This window comes from Mytilus edulis, chromosome 11 (assembly GCF_963676685.1).
Source record: "Mytilus edulis chromosome 11, xbMytEdul2.2, whole genome shotgun sequence".
Classification (NCBI taxonomy): Eukaryota; Metazoa; Mollusca; class Bivalvia; order Mytilida; family Mytilidae; genus Mytilus; species Mytilus edulis.
In genome coordinates this window covers 13,700,238-13,724,340 of record NC_092354.1, presented here as the reverse complement: position 1 = coordinate 13,724,340, position 24,103 = coordinate 13,700,238, and positions in this window count along the sequence as shown.

Here is a 24,103-nt window from a genome sequence, read left to right as displayed (position 1 = left end):
TTAGTTTTTTTTGAAGAATAGAAGTTCATAAACAGAAAATAGCTACATCTGTTTCAGTATACTTGATTTGATTCGGTTGGTAATGATATTTTTAATATATTTAATGCGTTTCCCTCAGTTTTAGTTTGTTAACCCGATTTTGTTTTTTGTCCATCGATTGATGAGTTTTGAACAGCGGTATACTACTGTTGCCTTTGTGTATGGCAGCCAACTTTTCGCTGATAAAGGGAATATATCAGTGGGTACAATATGATTGTTGTGGAACATGAAAACTACTTTACAAACAAATTAAAAGCCATGTATATAATAACATATTGTTAAATGTGTATGCTGCCGAAGCATTTTCTTCGATTATTCCTTTCATAAGGAATATCGCTTTAGGTTAAACAGTTCTTTTAAAAAGGCATACTGTCTGTGTCATTTTGGTCTCTTGTGGACAGTTAGCAATCATACCACGTTTTCTTTTTGCATAGCCTATATTCTTGTCTTCAATATTGACTTATTATACAAATAATCACAGCTACACTTTAACAGATATATTGTTTGATTAATAATGAAAAAAATGTTCAGTGGCAAATATTTTATACAGGTATGTTTAACATTAAAAATAAAGTGAATAAATTTGCTCACCAATTCTTAAAATGCTAATAGACCTGTAGTGTATTTATAAGTCGCCTTAACCATATATATATAACGTTAAACCGGTTTTTCTTTTGTGTGACTACTGAGAAGACGATTAATAATTTTGTATCTATCATTGTCTATCAATAAAAATTGACAACATTATACACTTACGTATATGCATTTTTCAACACAAATGCCTCTACATGGCATGTAGTGGTTGCTCATGTCCATATTTTCTTTTCCAAGAGGCGATGAGCTTGAATCAAATGCATCTGCAGTGGAAAACAAATACAATTGATTGATGTACATTGTATAGTGTGTTTATATCAAATATGTATTCAACTAAAAACATATTGTTGTTGCTTCCTATAAAATATATAAAATTTATTTAGTTGATTACTTATAGTACTGCAACTGTCATCGAAAAAGACGCTTAGTTAACGAGTTTAATGGTCCGGAATAACACACGGCTGCAAATTGTTTTAAATGATAGAATAATATCTATATTTTAATTTCCGTCGGGTCGTAAAAAGTTTCTATGGTCACATTTTTGTATTTTATCCCTTGAATGGGGATACCCCTCAATTTACGGTTTTGGGTAGTTACCTTAAAATCCAAAAATATATATTTTTTGGTTAAATTTCCCGCTATTTTCGTAAATATTTTCTATGCACATATCATCAAGGATCATCGGAATGATGAAGACATAAATATAATGCTATCTCCAAGTAAAACTTTTAAACTTAAAGTTGGCTGTTTTTTAGATAGAAATTTAACGCGTTTTTCTTTGAAAACGAGAAAACATATGATTCAAAAACAGTATTTGACATTTGAGAGGACAAAACATATTATTGCGATACTGCATGCAAATTTTGTTGGGCAAATTCCAAACAATTTTGTCAAAAACTCAAAAATAAAAACATCATTTGTACCTTTTTTAATTACGGAAATTTCCTATCCGTCAATCAGCTCCAACATTTATTTTTTCATTCACAATCAATTTGATAGTTTCGATGTGATTATGTAGATTTTGTAGGAGAAGTTAATTTATTTTTGAGTGATTTGAATATATATAGTAGTTCTTTCGTGTATTTTCTGTAAATAAGTTATATTTTTGTGAATAAAATTTTGACTTTATATAAAAGTTAACCAAATCCTTTGGATAAGAGGTTTTTCCGGATAATGATTATAGTTGACATTGTGTGAAAATACATTGTATGTCAATGCTTAACCTCAGAGCAATTAATATGCATGCAGGTGGTCGGGGAAAAAGTACTATTGAAGTTTCGCAGAGATTTGGTGTGTGACAAGGTGATGCTAAAACCAACTTCTCTTGATATTCTGCTTTCCTTGGGCGAATCATCAGTGATGTTATGAGACATGCACCAGAAGGCAAAATTGGTGCGTCTTTAAATTAGATTGATTGATTGATTGTTGGTTGCTTAAAGTCCAGTGGCAAATATGTCATGCATGTTCAGGACGAGAACAAGCTAACAATAAAACAATAGGTAGGTTTTGTCATAATAGAGGCCATTCGGGATGATGATCGGGAAAATTTAGACTGCCACTGGAAAATGATTGGATATTGGATTGGGACAGAAATTTTCCATTGCAACATGCCACCTACGGACCCCTCAAAGAGTTGATGCAAAGGTGTTTAACGTGCAAAGAACGTGACACTCCCTTTACACGAGGCATCGGATTTAACGTCCCCATTCTGACCGGACGTGACTGCGAACTTGATACATCCCGCACAACCAAACGGACGCCCAACTTCGTTTTACTGCCGGTCGGGGGAAGACCAAGTGACCGGCATATTTCGTTTCCCCAGTCACCCTTGGGGAACTTTAAATTAGAAACAACAGAAATCTATATATGTGATCAAACTGATCGACATGCATCATCACAACCTGACACTTTTATACGATCTCGCGCTCAGTTTCTTCCTTGTACTTTGGATATGAAAACAGGGTTTTTGTGTAAAGAAAAACCTTTAAAAAAAACAGAAAACTACGCAAAACTGAGTCCTCTAAACGTGTTGACAGTCTTTTAAGTTGTGCTTATTAATGTGAGTAATCATTTATCAATGCATAATCAAGTACTTATTGAAGTCAACACCTGTGCAATTAAGTAAAACAGTCACTGAAAAATTAGAATTTTAACTTCATTAATAACGATTGTTAGTGATGTAATTTGTTCTTCCATAAGAAAAAGCCTTTCTCATGTAGCACATCCTCTATATATACCGATCAATTTTACCCAAAATTGTCTCTGATGCTTACCAAACTGCCAAACTCCAGAACTAACTAGATATTGTGACACCTTACAATTCAGACACAGTGGGGCCGAGGGATATGAATTATAGAGTTTAGCTCTGAACTCAATTTAGGGGATGCCATATCTGCTGCAGGAAAATTGAAGACTATATTAAGATTTTCAGAATTACACCAAGGTGTGTCTGAAAATATCAAGGATACATTAAAAGAAGAACAATTACTTCATCCTGCCACCAGTGCTCTTATGAGCTATGTCCTCGTTTTGGTATTTCTATGGAAATGATGCCCGCATAGCTTGTTAATAAATATAGAAAGATGTGGTATGAGTGCCAATGATACAACACTCCATCCATGTCACAATTTATAAAAGTAAACCATTATAGGTCATGGTCCGGTCTTCAACACGGAGCCTAGGCTCAAAAGTTCATTTGATAGTTAATCGATGAAAAATAACACAAAGGCGCTTCTGAACCGTATATTGTCCCTAAAGATAACAAAAATTCGTAAATGTATGGCTATTACAAAATCAATCGTTTCTGTAACAACATACGCCCCATTACATTTGGGATTGGCAGTGCAGATACATCATGCATATGCATATGGGGATATGGGTCACGAACATTGATCGGAACTTTGTTCTCACATTTCTTTTGTGTTTCCTATGCAAAGGTAAGACTATATCTGAAAAGTGTGACCAAATCATGACGGTATTTACGTTCAGATAGCATTTGTATTAAAAAACTGTGTTTGCTTTGAACAAACTCTGTCCTGCGCTAAACTTGTTCTTATAAAAAAAAAAGGGAAGTGTCTTGTAATGCTAATACGCGTACTGAATTCGCATATGATGACTAAGAGATTGATTCATGTCCCTATTTTATAAATACTTGAGCTATTGTGTGTCGCTTTTTAAAATTTATATAAGGATCATGACTAATTTTGAATTACAACATTAGAAAATTGACATTGCATTGTATAATTTTTCATCCTTTCCTTAAAAAATTAATGAGTGAACTTTTTTACCAGGATTATCCCACTAAAAAATGTTCATGCACCAAACTGACTTTGTTTTACACTCAATTTTTTTTTAAACCTCGCATTCGCCTCGGGTGACTATAGTATATTTGTGTAATAACTGCTCTGTCCAGACTTTGCAAATACACAATTTGTATTTATCTATAACTAGATACTAATTTTCACAAAATACACAACCTTTAAGATGCAAAATTAAAAACACTGTTTCAGCGCTTGAATTTTGTTTTTTTCAAAGATAGAAAAAATATTGAAATAATTTGATAAACTGGTGTTTTATACTTTAGAAAATAATTCTGTAATATACTATAGTGAAATACTATACACAATATGAAAGTTTATGGATGTGAAAAGGTCAAGGCCACTTCTTCTTTTGCTATGTCTTAAATGGAAAAAAATCAGAAGGTTGCAAATCAACGCCATTTTGTAATGGCAGCTCTTCATATAAGTAGTCAAATTTGTCGTTTTAACATCGTTTATAGCATATGCGTATGATTGAATCGTTTTTGTAGCATTCTATTGAAAAATATCAGAATATTTCTCCTTTTTGTTCTTGTGGTTGAAATATTGATATTTTTAGGTCTGACCTTTGACCTCAATTTCAAAAAATTGTGACCACTCTGGATTTTTACGACCCAACTTTTCTTATTGTACACGTTTCCCTCTTTCCATCGATATATAATTTAGGTGTGTGTTCTTCCGGACCATTAAAGTTTAAAAAATCGAACTCTGGTTGCAGTACTATTATATGTGCAGATGTACATGTATTATATATAACAAAGGAAATTCAGAGGTATACACATAAAATTGAACATCATAATTACATTTTGACCAGTGAGGTACAAAAATCAATTAATTAAACCACTCATTTATCTAAATATAATCGACCAGGTCAGAAAATGAATAAATCCATCAGCTTAAGATTACAGACATAATGACATTTATCTTCACCTTAATTTGTAAAAAAAGCAGCTTGCTTTAATAATGTAGGATGTAAACATGCATTGCATGCAATTAAGTCATGTCTGAAAACTCAAAAATAAAAGTAACCTAATTGTGCATTAAACTGCAGTGCCTCATTTTCGCAGTAAATGATGTCATGTATTATAGCAACCACTAGATGTCTTTTTTGCCCTGTAAAACTTAGAAACTATAAGTTATCAGCTGTATAGGAATATTTTTAAAGTAAATTCTAATTTTTAATATAAAAAAGAATAGTTCTAGTCATGCAGGTCTATGATTTTTGCCATGTAAAGTTAAAAATGTACGTATTAAAATTTTGTTCTGAAAATAAATTCAAAATTAACTTCCATTTCATTTACATTTCAGTAAATATATGGTTTATGAGACTGACTAATCCTTAATAAAACATATTATATCAACCAATATGGAAATGCTGTTTCTTTAATATGAAACAAATGATTCTTAAAAGACTACAATAGTGTACATACAACTGTGGTCCTTTAATTCTTTATTAATCTACATAAATGTATTAAACATCACTTGAAGATATATTAGGACCAAAAAAAAGTCTGTATCTAACATTCAGCATCAAACTTATTTAAGTGATATTTTACTATTGACTTAAAAAAAATCAATCTTCATCATGTTCAAAAATGGTGACTCTCCATTGAATAAAAACAAATCTGATTTATTGAATCGCAAACAACCTAAAAAATCAGCTTTCACAAAAAGACACTGCTAAAACTAGCACAACCTATGAGTGCATAGCATCCAACGAGTATAATCTTGTCGTCAAACCAAGAATAGACGGGATGTTATTATCCAGACTGCGAATGAAATTCTGATCTGATGTTTATGTTGCGATCAAAGAAGACTCCAACGGTTGATCTGAAAACAGCAAAAAGTCATTTGATGGAATGAGTATTGTTGACAACGAGAAACTGTTAACAATGATGAAAAGTGCAGTACGTCTACGTGCAATAAAATCTGAACCTTGTAGTCTACTGCATTTTGCATACTATAACGTTCAGAAGTGGGGAGTATGTTGGAATTTTTAAATTTACTGTGATCGTTGCCAATTCATTACACCGATGTATAAACTGTACAAAACTATACCATCTCAGTAGCCAGGTCCAGCTGCTGCAAATGTTGGTTTTGCTCTAGGCATCTAAGAGACAGTAATTGGAAATACTAGAGCACAGCTACTTTCAAATATGAATTGTTAACCACCATCAAGGAGTAGTATGCAAAGAACATCAAACAAAATGTCTGATAAATTAGTTGAACTTAACCAACATAAAATGGCTCCAACATGACATGGCTGACAAGTTGGAGATAGTTAAAGCTGTCAATAGAAAGAGAGGAGCCCATAAAATGAAATAAACCTAATTGTAGATGTGCGTTACTCAAGTAATACCATAACAAGCAAAAAGAAACCCGGTCAGAATGCAAATCAAACATGTGCGGACGGTATTGAGAAAGTGACAGATCGGAAGTACATTGTTCCAACTGCATCATTGAATCAGATGTCTTGGACCGGAGCATGTAACACGGCAAGGGATTTACAATTTAAATCGTGCACTGCTGATCTACATGGTGCAGCTCCATTGTCAGAGAATAACTTTGGTTAACAAATTGGTAACCAGCTAGATGTAAAAGGAATTCTTGTAAAGTATGCAACAACAGATGGTGATGGCATATGTGCAAAAGGTGTAAATGATGCCATTTAAGCTCTGCGTCCAATGTGGATGTTAGAGCGGTAAGCGGATCATATCCATCTGGGAAATTGGCAATTTCATTCGGCTATGCGTACCAATTTTCGTGACAACATGTTGGTTTGCAGAACAAAAGAAATTAATTCAAAAACTTTTCAGCCAGGACATAAAAGCTAGGTCTTCGTTGCTTACCAGTCATCTCATGGAAGTGTATGGTCGTGGCATTCAGAAGATATGAGAAGACCTACCAAAAGTTCTTGAAGCTCTCATGAAGTGTTATGATGGAGACTTCTCTATGTGCAGTACACATTCCAAATTCTTGTGATGGTGCCGAAACCTAAACAGGTGGAATCGATCGATATTTCTTTCATCATCAGATCACAGGCCTGCAAATGAATGAAAACGATAAACATTTGTTATTTGAAATTTTTTAAATGAAACTAAATATCAACGCCCTATTTGAAATTTTGAAAATGAAACTAAGTATCAACGCCCTAGACAGAATGAAAATATATGACAATACGAACAAAAATGAAGCTACGCATAGGGCCATCAGTGCAAACGTGCCTAAAAAATTGTACTTTAGCAGAAACATGAAAGTTCGACTTGCTGCTACTGTCCACCGTAGTAACAATTCCTCCGGCACGTCAACAGAAATGAAGGGTCACAGACTGCGTATTCAAATTAGTAACCGTATAAATGCATTCTTCAACAGTACCGAATGAAGGAAAATTGAGGTAAAATGTTTAAAGAAATAATTTTTGATATTTCATATATAACTAAGTGAATCTTACATGTAATTGTAGAAAATAAATAATTCTTGTGTGAAGCCTTTTTTTCCTATAGAAAAAATGTAATTGGAAAGTCTATAATGTTATGTTACTTTTGATATACAAGTATTTGATGTTAAATTCTACCTATTTGACACTTTGCGATAAAAGTAAGGTTTGACAGCTTAGACTCTTAGAAGTATTTTCTTAAGCAAACATATCTAATTCTTTTCTATTGTTCACCTAGAATTCTATATAACCAAATAATCGAATTTTCTAATGATCGTGTAAACAAGGTTTTAAGTAATTAGAAATAGTAACCGCAAATAATGTAAAAATGTGAATTAGATAAAAAGAGATCTAACCAATAGAAACTGTTCTTATAACAAATAAGTATTCTAAAAGTCATTTTGATTGGCGAGTAACACAAGTCCAACCAGTGTGTACTAAGGGTTTAAAAAAGGAAACCCTAAGGAATCAAACATTACACTTATGGTTGGGCTCGAAATAAACATATAGACATTTTTGTTTTATTCACCAGGTTCGTAAATATATAAATTTTGTTGAATGAAAAATTAAACATATTAAATAGTCTAAGAAATGTTTTAATGTAACAATTTTATAACAAAAATCTTGCTTTATTAAAGTTACCATTAATATCATGATAAACCATTTTTATTATTCAATAAAGTATTTTGATTATTGTTAAGTCAAGCTTATTTTATGAATCGAACTCTTATTTCATATTAATGTATTTTGATTAGATTACTCTTATGGTTGGACTCGAAATAAACAAAGACAGCTTTGTTTTATTCGTCAGGCTGCCCCGAAAGAACGTGAACGACAGTCCCCCAAATTGTTGTAGTTAAAACAAGTCAGAACAGACATGTAAAACAGCTGATCAACAACACTGAAACCCTTCAACAGGAAAGGGGAGGCAACTGCTTTAGTCTGCCTTTACCCCCTCTTTTCCGCACAACAAATTGACAACAACAGTTTTGATTTTAGAAAGAAAAAGTAATGCCCATTCCGCATCTATACCGTCTTTTATTAGTAAACCTGAAACAACAACAACTCAATAATTTCTCACATGGGATTTAATATAAGTCATAGTTTATTAAAGATAATTGGTATGTTGATAATATTTATTGAATTTATATTATTTAAAAGAAGAAAATCGAAATCACATTTACATATTTAATGATAGAGATTACTACTGGTACTTCAATTTCCCCTTATTAAGATGCCACTATGTCCTGCGTATTGGGAAACTGATGACGAATCCGCTGTAGAATCACTAGAGGTTGCTGGTACTTTTTAATCAACTTTATTTATTAAATGGGAAGAATTTTTAATCAAAAACAAAATCAATGACAAATCATAAACTGTAACATAAATGAACAGATAGCCAATCTTTCAAAGTTAACAACTTAAATCTAAATTCAACCATACTGTGTTTTTATACTGCTAGTTCATCAAAACCTGTTGAAGGTCTTAAATCACGAATAAGGTCTTTTTTGTCTGACAAGTTTTCTACCTTAATTTTTTTCTCAATCCTGAAAAGTAAATATATTGATATAGTGACAGGATATCAATGCATGCCTTGTGCCGTATATTCAAAAAGGAAATCATGTGCTATTTCCTAAAACAATTTCATGGATAATGTGTTGCGCAAATCATCACCATAGTATTTATATTATATGAAAAAGTGAATTTGTGAGGTTATTACAAAAAGTGAAAAGGTGATTATCACCATACCATATTCAAAAGGATTATTTAGTGTTTATTTAATAAATATAAATTACAAGAAGGATTTACTCTAATCAAACGAACATGATACTATATTCTAAATTCATCCCGAAATAACTAGTTTGATCCTTAACAAATCTTAGGTATATACATAGTATTTTTTTTGTTTGCTCTTTGCATGCTAAATTAACAAATAAAAATGAGAATGGAAATGGGGAATGTGTCAAAGAGACAACAACCCAACCAAATAAAAAACAACAGCAGAGGGTCGCCATATACAATTTTGATCATTTAGTAATCCAAATATGTATTTATATTTTAATATAGTTATTTTATTTCATTTTTTTTTTCTATAGATGTTCAATCACACATATTTCTTCTCAAGCCGGGGAAAATGTTTTAAAGAACATATTAGATGCAAGGAAATTTTTGTTAAGCCAGGAGCTAAATTGGAAGAACTGGAAAATATTGCATACCAAAGACTTCATGCAGTTCAAAAACCCAAAATAGTATATATATAGTGACAGGGATACCAGATAACTGAAGTCCAAGCATATAAAGAAAGTTTTTACAATTTAGATGACAGTGATCAATTATTAACTATGCAAAATATTTTAATTAAAAAAAGAACAAAATTAGAATCTATCAATTGTAAGGTTGATTTTATAACCATAACCACCATGAGCTTTCATGACTGGAATATACATAAACCAAGATGTCACAAAACTTCAACATGTTGGCATGCACAATCAACTTAATTCAGTTCTTCATCAGCTGAACAAATTTAAAACCGCTACAAATGAAGATAATAATGTAGTAACGCCATTTCTTCATACAAATGTGCATAAAATTATGAGAGAAAGACATTTTTATAGCTATTCAAAATTGGTTGATGGTGTTCATCCATCAGCAGCCTTAGCAGAATAATGGCGAAAATATTTAAAAAGAATTGTGAAGATTAATGACAGAATTTGATTTGAATGAACAAAATTATAGTTGAAGCATCTATAGAACAAACATTGTATAAATTTCATGAACTAAATAGTATGTATATTTTTTTTAACACATATGTATATATATAACGTTGTAGTAACAAAGTCTTCCGTTCCGTTCCATAGTGTAATATAGTGAGAGAAAAATAGACAAAAATATGGAAATTTTATATTTCCATTAAAAGAAAGAGAAAGAAGGATTTATTATGATAAAATAAAATATTATAGATTTAGTAGTAGAAAGTGAATTTATACTACTCAAGTGGGGCTCGCGGGTCTAATTCATTTTTTTTTTATTTATTGCATGTAAAACAGAAAAAAAAACAATCAGCACAAGACCATGAAAATTTATGGAAGATTTGTTTTTTTGCAGTCGCGATTTTAACGCAGTATTAGCGAAATACTTAGACATCACACACCGCTTGAAAATGAAGAATAGATGATGAAGATTTACGCATTTGTGTAAAGCCCTTTAAAGGGCAAGCCAATTAATTAAAAAGGAATCTTTATTTTGTTCTTGTTTTATTAGTCGTTTTTTTTATGTACGTTCGAATCGCGTGTGGTATGAAATGTTATACTAGTTAATCATTGGTATATGGACTAACTGTAGTATTTGTCACTGTACATTTTAGTCAAGTGAGGTATGATACTGTATTATAGTTACCAATGATTACCAATGATTATGTATGTAATATTTGTCACTTTAGTTTAACAATCGTTGTCTGTTTGTCTTTTTTATCCTCGATGTTGTCAGTTTATGTATTCAATTTATGAGTTTGAATGTCATTCCGGTATCTTTCGTCCCTTTTTTAAGACTTTTGTTCATAAATCCTTATTAATACAAATAATGAATGAGATAGAGATGATTAATAACTCTTTCGTTTTCGAGGAGCGAAATAGGAGAATGTATACATATATTTGCAAGTAAAAAAATATTGATTACATAATATCATGTTTGTGTGGAAAATATGGAGAATGACCAGTGGGAGAAGGATCATTTTTCCAGTGTGCACATTAATTACTTAAACAATGCAAAATGGGTACACTGAATAATGGATTAGGTTATTTACTGGGTATATTATATCATATCCATCCATCCGAAAAGTCAATTTTAAAAGCATATCAACGCATGCACGACTAAGTTATGACTCCCACGCATGAATATTATTATATGAACGCATCCTCAATCGTATCTGTATAGTTATGTTACACCACCGCATCCTCACCTATACCTGTATTTAAACACTGTATATAAAAACACCAGTCACCATGACTCAGTGACAGAAGCAACCAAAATGTGATTACGAGCAACTTGACACAAATTTATTGAAAAGAGAAGCTGTGGTTACCATTGACGAGTAGACTTAATTATTTATGTAGGAGGACGACTACAGCAAAAGACATTCATTCATATCGTGGTAAAGGATAAACAAATTAAATTCAATATCGTGGTAAAGGATAAACAAATTAAATTCAATATCGTGGTAAAGGATAATCAAATTAAATTCAATATCGTGGTAAAGGATAATCAAATTAAATTCAATATCGTGGTAAAGGATAAACAAATTAAATTCAATATCGTGGTAAAGGATAATCAAATTAAATTCAACAGAAACGTGTGGTTTGTAATATGAGAGTGAGTATAGTGTTTCTACATTATTTTATTAAAGATCACTAAACTTTTTTTATTTTGAGAACAATCGTCATGACATGTATAAGAAGCTTCTAACTACAGTCTTGATCTATTCTTTTGCCGATGTGTTACATGAATTGATTACAAAGAAAACGAAAGAAACGTGTTCAGGTTGCCAAGTTGAACACCCCAGTCAACATAACCCACGAATGTTTGGTGAATGGAGAGCAGGAGCACTTTACAAGTGTAGGGTATGGTCTGCAAACGGAACCTTGACTCACGAATATGAAATGTTTGGTGGGAAAGTGGAAAAGTACATACGAGAAACTGGTGGAAATGCATATGAAAATGTACAGAAACATACAATTCCTGGAGATAAGTCTAATAATATCTTAACCTATTGACTAAACAGGGGATAATATAATTATGTTTTTGCTTTCAACTTTAAAATTAGTTTGCCTCAACCAAAAGTTATGAAACTTATACACAATACTTATTAAAAACACAGATCAAGTTAAAAACTGGATGGCTTCACTTTAACCTTTCAGGAGTTATGCCCCTTTTTTAACATAAATTTCTGATCTTTTAGTTTCTGCTTTCTAATTATAGTTTGCCTATTCCAAATGTCATTAAACTCCATACTATATAACCAGAAAACACAGATCAAGTTTGGCGTTGGATGGTGTCACTTAAACTGTTCTCGAGTTATGCCCCTTTATAAATTGATATGGAAAAATGATTGATTGATTGATTGTTGGTTGCTTTACGCCGCATAAGCACAAAAAGGCTATATCGCGGCGAGAGCTAATTCGAATATTTTTACAATTCAAAGCATATTTTTAAAATAAGACAAAAAGTCCTTCAATATACTAAAATTCTAGACTAAAGCAAATTGATTATTTACAAATAAAAATCAATATGAGTAAAATAACGTGATAAAAATTAAAAACGACTTAAATATAATAACATTTTTATATTCTATAATAAATTCCAATTTCTTTTAAAAATGCAACAATATTTGTGAATGGAACATTATTAAATAAATCATACATATTATTGACATTGAAATGCTTCTTACGAATATCAGCAAAGTCAATACAATTAATTAAAACATGTTTAATAGTATACTTGCAGTTGCAAGGTACACATTGTGGTTCATCTTCATTTTTAAAAGATACTCGTGTGTTATTCTAGTATGACCAATACGACATCTAGAAATAATACACTGATCTTTTCTGCACATAAAATTATTAAAAGGTTTACCTATATTAGGTTTAATTTCATGTAATTTATTATCATCTTTTTTACTCCATTCATTTTTTAAAATATTAAAAACATATTCTCTAATATTAGATTTAAAATCAGTATATGGTATATCACAGTTGGATAAAGGGTCACCCAGGGCATGCTTTGCCTCAAGGTCTACAGCTGTGTTTCCAAGAATTCCAACATGACTCGGAACCCATAGAAATATTATTTCTTTCAGAAGAATTTTTAAATTCCTCATTACATATAAAATTTGGAGAATTGTTGGGTTTTTAATTTTAGTATTTTGTATAGCTTGTAAGCATGAAATTGAATCAGAACATATAATAAATTTGGATTTATCTGAAGAAGCAATAAATTTCAAAGCCAAAATTATTGCTTCTGCTTCAGCAGTAAAGATGGATGCATCAGATGGCAAACGGAGAGTTGCAGCTCTGTCCCTGAAGACAGCAGCAGATGCAACTCTGTCGCCATCTTTTGATCCATCAGTATAGACAGTTGAAAAATCTTGATAATTGGCTTTAATTTCAGCATAGTGTTAATTTTTATTGTGTTCACGGAGATCAAATATCATTTTGGGTTTGGGAAGTTCCCATGGAGGACATTTGCAAATTTTAACTTGAGCAACAGATTTTAAATCAAAAGAAGCTAAATATGGTTTTAAACGTATACCTAACGGAGGAATTTTATTTTCATGTTTTGCAAAAATATCTTCATAAATCGGATTAAAAACACAGCTGTAGGCAGGATTATCTGAATAGGCTTTTAGTTTGACAGCATATTGAAGTCCAAGCTTCAAACGTCTGTTAGAGAGTGAGTGCTCATCAGCCTCTACATACAGACTCTCAACTGGTGAGGTTTTAAATGCGCCAAGACAGAGACGCAAACCCTGGTGATGCACAGCATCAAGAATCTGTATGTAGGACTTCCTTGCAGAGCCATACACTATAGAGCCATAATCTAGTTTAGATCTAACTAGAGATCTATATAAATTAAGTAAAATGTTGCGATCAGCACCCCAGTCAGTGCTGCCGACAACTTTTAAAATATCTAAAGCTTTTAAACATCTCGATTTTACCATTTTGATATGGGGTAGAAAGGTTAACTTTTTATCGAAAATTAACCCAAGAAATTTGGTTTCATCAACCATTTTAATTGGGTTGCCGTACAAAGTGAGTTCTGGATCAAGATGCAATTTCCTTTTGTTACAAAAATGCATCCCGACCGTTTTTGACGTGGAAAATTTAAAACCATTTTCCAAGGCCCATTTTTCAATTCTTCCAAGACATAATTGTAATTGTCTTTCTATGTTATTCATATTTTTGCCTCTGTAACATATTAAAAAATCATCAACGTACAATGAACCTTCAATATTACTTTTTAAAACTTCAACAAGGCTTTTGATTTTAAGACTAAATAATGTAACAGATAAAATACTGCCCTGAGGGACACCCATCTCTTGATCATACAGATCAGACATGGTCGAATTAACTCTAACATTAAATTGTCTGTTAGAGAGAAAATTAGAAATAAAATTAGGCATATTGCCTTTCAACCCCTTATCAAATAGATCTTTTAAAATACCATATTTCCATGCAGTATCATAGGCCTTCTCAAGGTCGAAAAAGACCGACACCACATGTTCATTTTTCGCAAAACCATTACGGACAAATGATTCGAATCGAACAAGATGATCAAGAGTACTGCGGCCCTGTCGGAATCCACATTGGATATTGGCTAATAGCCCATTGGATTCCAAGAACCAAACAAGGCGGTCATTGACCATCCGTTCGAGTGTTTTACAGACACAACTGGTAAGAGCAATTGGTCGATAATTAATAGGATCCGTATGAATACAAATGTGCATAAAATTATGAGAGAAAGACATTTTTATAGCTATTCAAAATTGGTTGATGGTGTTCATCCATCAGCAGCCTTAGCAGAATAATGGCGAAAATATTTAAAAAGAATTGTGAAGATTAATGACAGAATTTGATTTGAATGAACAAAATTATAGTTGAAGCATCTATAGAACAAACATTGTATAAATTTCATGAACTAAATAGTATGTATATTTTTTTTAACACATATGTATATATATAACGTTGTAGTAACAAAGTCTTCCGTTCCGTTCCATAGTGTAATATAGTGAGAGAAAAATAGACAAAAATATGGAAATTTTATATTTCCATTAAAAGAAAGAGAAAGAATGATTACTTATGATAAAATGAAATATTATAGATTTAGAAGTAGAAAGTGAAATTATACTACTTAAATGGGGCTCGCGAGTCTAATTCAATTTTGGTATTTATTGCATGTAAAACAGAAAGAAAAAAAACAATCAGCACAAGACCATGAAGAGTTTATGGAAGATTTGGTTTTTTTTTTTGCAGTCGCGATTTTTACGCAGTATTAGCGAAATACTTAGACATCACACACCGCTTGAAAATGAAGAATAGATGAAGATTTACGCATTTGTGTAAGGCCAATTAATTAAAAAGGAATTTTGTTCTGGTTTTATTAGTCCTTTTTTTTTTGGTTAACACTACTAAATCAAATACCAATGAATATGTACGTACTACATGTACGTTCGAATCGCGTGTGGTATGAACGTGTATACTAGTTAATCATTGGTATATGGACTAACTGTAGTATTTGTCACTGTACATTTTAGTCAAGTGAGGTATGATACTGTATTATAGTTACCAATGATTATGTATGTAATATTTGTCACTTTAGTTTAACAATCGTCGTCTGTTTGTCTTTTTTACCCTCGATGTTGTCAGTTTATGTATTCAATTTATGAGTTTGAATGTCATTCCGGTATCTTTCGTCCCTTTTGTAAGACTTTTGTTCATAAATCCTATTTAATACAAATAATGAATGAGATAGAGATGATTAATAACTCTTTCGTTTTCGAGGAGCGAAATAGGAGAATGTATACATATTTTTGCAAGTAAAAAAATATTGATTACATAATATCATGTTTGTGTGGAAAATACGGAGAATGACCAGTGGGAGAAGGATCATTTTTCCAGTGTGCACATTAATTACTTAAACAATGCAAAATGGGTACACTGAATAATGGATTAGGTTATTTAGTGGGTGTAATGGGTATATTTTATCATATCCATCCATCCGAAAAGTCAATTTTAAAAGCATATCAACGCATGCACGACTACTAAGTTATGACTCCCACGCATGAATATTATTATATTAACGCATCCTCACCTATACCTGTATTTAAACACTGTATATAAAAACACCACAGTCACCATGACTCAGTGACAGAAGCAACCAAAATGTGATTACGAGCAGCTTGACACAAATTTATTGAAAAGAGAAGCTGTGGTTACCATTGGCGAGTAGACTTAATTATTTATGTAGGGGGACGACTACAACAAAAGACTGTAGGAGGACGACTACAGCAAAAGACATTCATTCATTTTGGTGAAGGTGTTTTTTTATTACAGAAATCGCTCAAATTTTACAATAATTTAGTTTAAGTACAGCTTATATGGAAATTATATTAAAAAAAATAGGTCACCGATGAGTTAAAAAAAGATATTTCAATTTTAAAGCCAAAAAATGGCATTTTTCCACCAAAGGGAAATAATTTGGAACTTTTTCAATGATGTTTACACTTTAAAAGTCATCTGGGGCCAACACGAATTGTTGTAGTTGTTACTTATTATATTGTACAAAAATCATTCAAAACAAACAAGTAACAACTACAAAAGGTAACAAATAAAATTTGAAATGAATAACAAATGTTTATTTTTTTTCTGAAATTTTTATACCCTCGAGCCTCCTTAACAGGGGATAATATAATTATGTTTTGCTTTCAACTTTAAAATTAGTTTGCCTCAACCAAAAGTTATGAAGATTATACACAATACTTATTAAAAGCACAGTTGGATGGCTTCACTTTAACCTTTCAGGAATCATGCCCATTTTTTAACATAAATTTCTGATCTTTTAGTTTCTGCTTTCTAATTATAGTTTGCCTATTCCAAATGTCATTAAACTCCATACACTATGCTGACTATATAACCAGAAAGCATAGATCAAGTTTGACGTTGGATGGTGTCACTTAAACTGTTCTCGAGTTATGCCCCTTTATAAATTGATATGGAAAAATGAACAGGTCTTGTTTAAGTTCTTTAACTTTAGTTAGACTTAACTAAATGTTAAAAGAAACTTCTACACAATGCTCATAATCACAAAGCAGTTTTAAAAAATATATGAATTCTGCATCTGTATGTGGAAGCACAGGGCCAGGGGCATGTATCATAGATGTTTTAATCTAGGGGTGGAAATATATGGCAGTTGACTGGCACGAGTCTACGTTGTGAATTTGTGTTTAAAGTAGAATACATACAAGTCGACTGGCATATATTTCTACATTTATGATCCATTGAGGCATGCCGTGCCTCTACATATATATAGGCTATAGAGGAAGTTGATAAAAGGCTCCACAACATGTCATGTACTGTAGAAATTTTAATGATTAACTTAAAAGAAAAGAAAATGTCAATAATAACTTATGCATATCACAAGCGTGGATATGTATGACCCTACACTAGTCCAAATAATTATGACGTCTCAGTCTGGCAAGGCTTTAGTATTGTATTTTATTTTTTTCTGGGACGCCTTTTCCATTTTTATTATAGGACTGTCTACGAGTGCAGCTAAAACAATTAAAAAAAAATATCATTTACACCCATTACTCTTTGGCCTTCTTCCATCTTCATCGTCATTACCAGTCTGTCCACGATTTTGTTGTTCATCTATTGTCCGACATGCTGTAATGGCTGTAAAATTATTTATTTTGAAGAAATATTCGAAGCAGCTCAGGAAAGGGATGCTGGCCTAGTTCCGGAACAAATCACCTGTTAACTTAGTTTGTTGTAATAAGCTAATAGCATACTGTACTATACTGTACTGTACATAACAGTATACGTTGTTACTTTTTCGAAAAGACTAATAACACTAATAACTTTCTTATTGATAAGGAAAATAGTTTTTAAATGGGGTGACAAAATACAAATACAAATTTCGGGAGATGGTACAAAAGTTACACGCATATCAAACGTTATTGTCGTTTCGTTTGCAGTTTTGTCATTGGAAAAAATTATCTGCTGAAGAACTTGTAGTACGTGCCATCGTTAGATCTTCCGAAAAGTGTGAAAATCCTGAAGAATGCCTTTCCCAGTTTTTTCTGAGATAAATGAAATGTATTCATGTAAAAACATACAAGTTGACAGCAAACTATACAATCTAGCAATTTTCTTCGGCGGCGACATGAAATTTATTCAAATTTGCTTAGGTCTTGGGTCGTCGACCGGCCAATACGCATGTCCTTGGTGTAAAGTACATACGCAGGACAGAGGGGACGTGACGAAGCCTTGGAACTTTTTCCATTTGAACGAAAATGTAAGAACTACGTCGGAAATTAAAGAAATTTACATGGGCACATTGAAGCCCAATTACGGAGTGAAACATCTGCCTTTTATGACAATAGAACCTATTCATACAATTCCAGACGAGCTTCACCTTTTCATGAGAATATTTGACTTTTTAATGAGAAATTTAATCGACGATGTGATTGAAAAAGACGACAAAGCGAAACTAAAAGGAGAGAATGGGGGTTACCTTGATTCCCTTGTTAAGAGTATACGGGACTGTGGTGCAACTTTTAGTTTGTGGACGAGTCAAGGCCGAGGCGATTTAGAGTGGACATCATTAACTGGCAATGATATGAAAAGGGTAACGCAAAAATTGCCAGATAAATTAATGTTCGTTGTACACAATGATACTGTAAAACTATGGAAGATGTTTTGGAAAATATATACATTTGTATGTTCCGATGAAGTCGAAAGGAGGACAGCCGAACAAATCTTTTCTGAAAGTAAATCATTTATCAAAGCATTTCTTAAACTACGTTTAACGGAGCGAAAAGGATATTTGAGTTCGAATGTAACCCCTTACGTGCATTGCTTGTTATATCATGTACCTTTCTTTATTTCACAATTTGGTTCTCTAAGAAAATTCAGTGGCCAACCTACGGAGAAAATCAATGACAATACAAAAGCGGTGTACCATTTAAAGTGAAATCATCACGATTGTGCTGTTGATGCCATGAAAGTAATAAGAGTCGTTTCCGATTAAAGGTGTCAAGATTTAGACTGCTACTAAAAAATGAGGAAAGATGATATAGGAGAGAATTTTGGCTTAAATCAAGCCATATACAGAACTAAGAATTGTTGCATTGGTTCCTTGCATGCCGAGAGCGTAGCATTCGTTACACGAGGCACGCACTTGAGCATCCCGCACCCCGATTGGCAAAGGTTTTGCTGCCGATCAGAAGATTGATTGTTGGTTGCTTAACTATCCATACTCCTTGATTACAAATCAGGAAAATTTTCCTTGTAGCATATGTAACGCTGATCCAGAAATAAGAATGGAGAGGAAAATTTTAGTACTACCATTCATCATGACTCTGTTATATTTTATTTGTATTTGTCGTATATGGGATACAATAAATTAAACTTAGATAGGAGATAGATTTTCTTTTTAAATATATTTTTCTGTGTGAAACAATTAGGTATACAGTTTTAAAGTAGGGGTGATAACTTCCGAAATGGGAACTCAACAGTAATAGGCTTATTTTCCAAAGAAAAAAATAGAATAAAGGAAAGTGTATAATTTTCATAGGTTAGATGTCATATTAAGACTTAAATGACACTTCCGAAAAATAAAGTAGGGGTTTTCAGTCTAGTTTTTGAAATTTTCACAAAAGAATATTAGTTCATTTATACATGTATAAGTATAAACAGTTATATGGATAGGAATAGATGTCAAAGGAAGACTTAAATAGCACTTCTGAAAATAGAGTAAGGGTGTCTACTCTATTTTTGTTATATAAACAGATAATGAAGACGAAACAATGCGATTTTAAGCTTTCATTTTGCTGTTTACAAACCTGAAATACAACACACACATTGAGAAATAAATATCTAAATAAATTTTTGTAGAAATTAGAAGTTCAGGATTATGAAATGATGAGACTAGATGACGATCTCCGACAACCATGGCCTGTTGAAGGAATGGCTTGCAATGTGCCATCATCTAACACGAATTTATACTGCTCTCGTTCTATTTGAGCAGTCAAAATGCGTTGACTGTATATTTCTATGCCATATACGGTCACTGACCTGATATCACTTTTCCTCATGAATATTTAAATAGAAATTGTCGAAATTATATTTAATTATTCATACGACCTCTTCAACCTGTTCTTGTTTCCAATGTAAACAACGATGCGTTTAATGACTCAAACATGTTTCTTTTGCAATTTTTGGGAAAACTTATTTCACTTATTAATATTTTTTTGTTTGCAACCTATAAATCATTATGTTTTATGTTTATTGATGATATTTTAGTCTGCAACGAATTCGTTCATCATTGATTGCCGGTATTGATGTACATTTCATCGTGTTTTATATTTCTCCGTCTGTGTGATATGAGGCCTTTTTAAAGGGGGATTTTCCCCAATATTTAAATCAAATAAATAACATTAACAAATAAACAACAATTTAAAATGTTTTTTTTTAGATTGCAGTATAAAAACAATAATAGTGTATTGACTTGACATACGAACGATATAAGGATTCGGCCCGAAACGGGGAAAATGCTCGGCACAGCCTCGCATTTCCCCGTTTCTAAGCCTCATCCTTATATCGTTGATATGTCAAGTCAATGCACTATTATTGTCTATATATATATACCTCATATCGTGCATACATTTAGCATTGGAAAAAGATACACACACAGTACATTTCAATTAGTGAATGTGAAATTTGTAATATGACATTCAATAGAAAGTGCCTTCTCAATAGACATTTTCGATTTGTTCATAAACTAAATGGCACTCAACTGGCAAATAAATTCGCTCATGTTACTGGTTAGGAATATAATTAATGATAATTATGTATCTCCCGGAGATGTATTGCCTCATAAAAAAACTGATTAATTAAATAGATATGTTTATTAAGATAATGTTAAATGCATGTAAATCTTGTTTTTTATAATTATATTTAAGTGTTATTTTTTTTCAGTTTTTCAAAATGGCACAAGCGCAATTAACGGCAGTTAGTTTCAACATTAAGAAAAGGGAATACTGGCTACCAGAGGGAATGAGATGTGAAGTAGAGGGGTGTGAAACTCCTATCTTTTCATCCCTTTCTATTTATATCCAACACTGAAAGGCAAAACACATCCCAGTTATCCCCATATACCAGTGTTCGATATGCCAGTCAAGATTCGGCAGAAGGTGTGAATTTACCCGCCACCTTAGATTCTTTCATCACCTGACTGTCGAAGACACAAATGCCATACTTTGTAAGGTGCAACCAGAGCAGCTGCCAAACATGCATTACCGGGATCCAGGTGATGTTTTGCCCCGAAAGGCAAAACCCCGTGTTAATGTTGAGGCACGAAAAGCAGCACGTCACCAACGTGAAAGGTATGCCGCTGAACATAAAGTAGAATTCCCAAATTTGGTAGGTGCCATTACAATCCCTCGAGACAAAGTGGCGTACATTTTCGATGTACCGGGATTGGGACCGAGGTTACAATTGAAGGCCAAGCCTGGATGGTGCCCAGAATACAAGTGACTGTGGTGTAGCGTATTGTGTAATGTACCTGCGACTGTGATATTGTGATATGGACTTATTGTGAACTTTGTTTGATTTTGCGTTTTATACATGTTTATTTTATAATTTGATATTTTTGTTATAGTTTTGAATAATTTTATTTTTTAATAATTGTCACTTTCGATTTGATTGATTGATTGATTGTTGGTTGCTTAACGTCCAGTGGCAAATAGTTCATGCATATTCAGGACGAGAACAAGTTCACAATAAATTCAATAGGTAGGTTGTTGTAATAGAAGCCATCTAGGATGATGGTCGGGGAAATTTGGACTGCCACTGGAAAATGAGAGTATATTGGATAGGGACAGAAATTTTGCTTTGCGACAGGCCACCTACGGACCCCTCAAAGAGTTGTTTCAAGGGTTCTTAATGTGCAAAGAGCGTGGCACTCTCTTTACACGAGGCATCGGATTAACGTCCTCCTTCTGACCGGACGTGACTGCGAACTTGATACATCCCGCACAGCCAAACGGACACCCCACTTCAGCAAGCGTTTTACTGCCGGTCGGGAGAAGACCAAGTGACCATATTTCTATACCCCAGTCGCCCTTGGGGACTTTCGATTTTAATGTTTTGAAAATTGCCCTTTCTGTGTTTTGGAAATTGCCATTTTTTTTCAAGTTATGGAAATTGGTATTTCTTTATTTGAATATTTTGAGATTTCAATAATTTCCATTTTTTTTATTTGATGTTTTGAAATTGCCTTTTCTATGTTTTGGAAATTGCCAATTTTGAGTTTTGGAAATTGCTATTTCTTTATTTGAATATTTGAGATTTCAATAATTTCCATTTTTGTTTTGAATGTTTTGAAATAGCCAATTTTATGTTTTGGAAATTGCTATTTTCCTTATTTGAACATTTTGAGATTTTAATAATTGCCATTTTTGTTTTGAATATTTTGAGATTGCCATTTTACATGTTTTATATTGTTTTGTTTTTATTTTATTTTGATAGGTGCTAAAGGAGATAAATTGAAACTTGAAAGTAAAGTCAAAGACTTTGTCTTATATAAAATTTAATCTGGAAATATATTTAAGCTGATAAAATTATCTTTAATTTTATAACAGATAATTTGATCTAAGTGGGGAGGAGTTTAGCGGAATTGGATTATACAAATTAATTGTTTTGATAAAATTGCCTGTAAAAATAACTTTTGCCGGTTTTTCGTATATAATTTAAATTTTATAGTTCGTGTTCACATAAGAGGGAGAGACGTTGTCACTTACCATCTAGTTTAACTTTGTCTTCCATATTTTTGGGTGTAAATTGTGTTTTTAAGTAGATAGTTCCGATATTTCATTTTGGAAATCTTCAAATGTTATTATGTCATCCATTTTGGCACTGATTCCGAATGATGTCTGATATCGCGATTTTCATTGGCTAATTATGGGTTAAGGAAAATAAATTTGAATAATTAATTTGATTGGTCAACGGTTGTATAAAAAAAACGGCCGTTTCGAAGTTAAGTTTGTCTCTTGGCCAGTGACTTGAGTAAGGTCTACTTCTCTCTCCTCTCTCTCTATATATAGCCGAGATTTTGTCAGTTACTAAAAATTTGATTAAATATTGTCCCCTTCTAAGTAGACTGGTTAATTTTTAAGATAAAAATGTAGAATTGTTTTTGGTAAAACTTTTCAATCGTTCACCGCAGTGTGTTCTTCTGATTCTAGATTTATTTAGTAATTTTGCGATGTTAATTTATAAATAGATTAGCCATATTCATCCACGTGTCGCGGTGCACTCGACTTTCCGTAGAGAGGGAGTTCCGATATTTCAACACTAATATTTAGATAGCTACACTTCTTTTTATATAAATTCAATTTAAAGGAAGAAATAAGTTTATTTAACAATTGCATATTTTGTTGTTTGGTGCTCTATTTTTGTTGTAAACAAAGTACCGATTTATTGAAGTTAAATTGAAGAAAACTGTTTATAGTTTTCCTTGCCTTTTGATATAATTATACTGATTTTGGATCTCGTTTACACTTGTTAATTGTTACATGTTTATTTATGTTATTTCTATATAAAGTATCTGAACTTAATAGATCTTGAGTCTTCTCTACCAAAACACAATCTCCCAGAGGAACGAACGAGAAACCTGAATTGCTAACTCAGAAGTTTTGTGGTATATATTTGCCATTGAGACCAATATAAAAGGCATCCGTCGTTAACAGTATTTTGGGTTATAAATGGAATAAATTGCATTTACACTGGTTTAAGGTCAAAGGTTGTTGGTGTTGGATTTTGTTGGCGATTCCAGGTTCACATAAGTACTCACGAGGGAACGGTGACGCATAGACACCCGACCCTCCTGTTACACATGAATTTATTAGTATTTAAATGACGAAATATATAGCTTGAATGTTTAT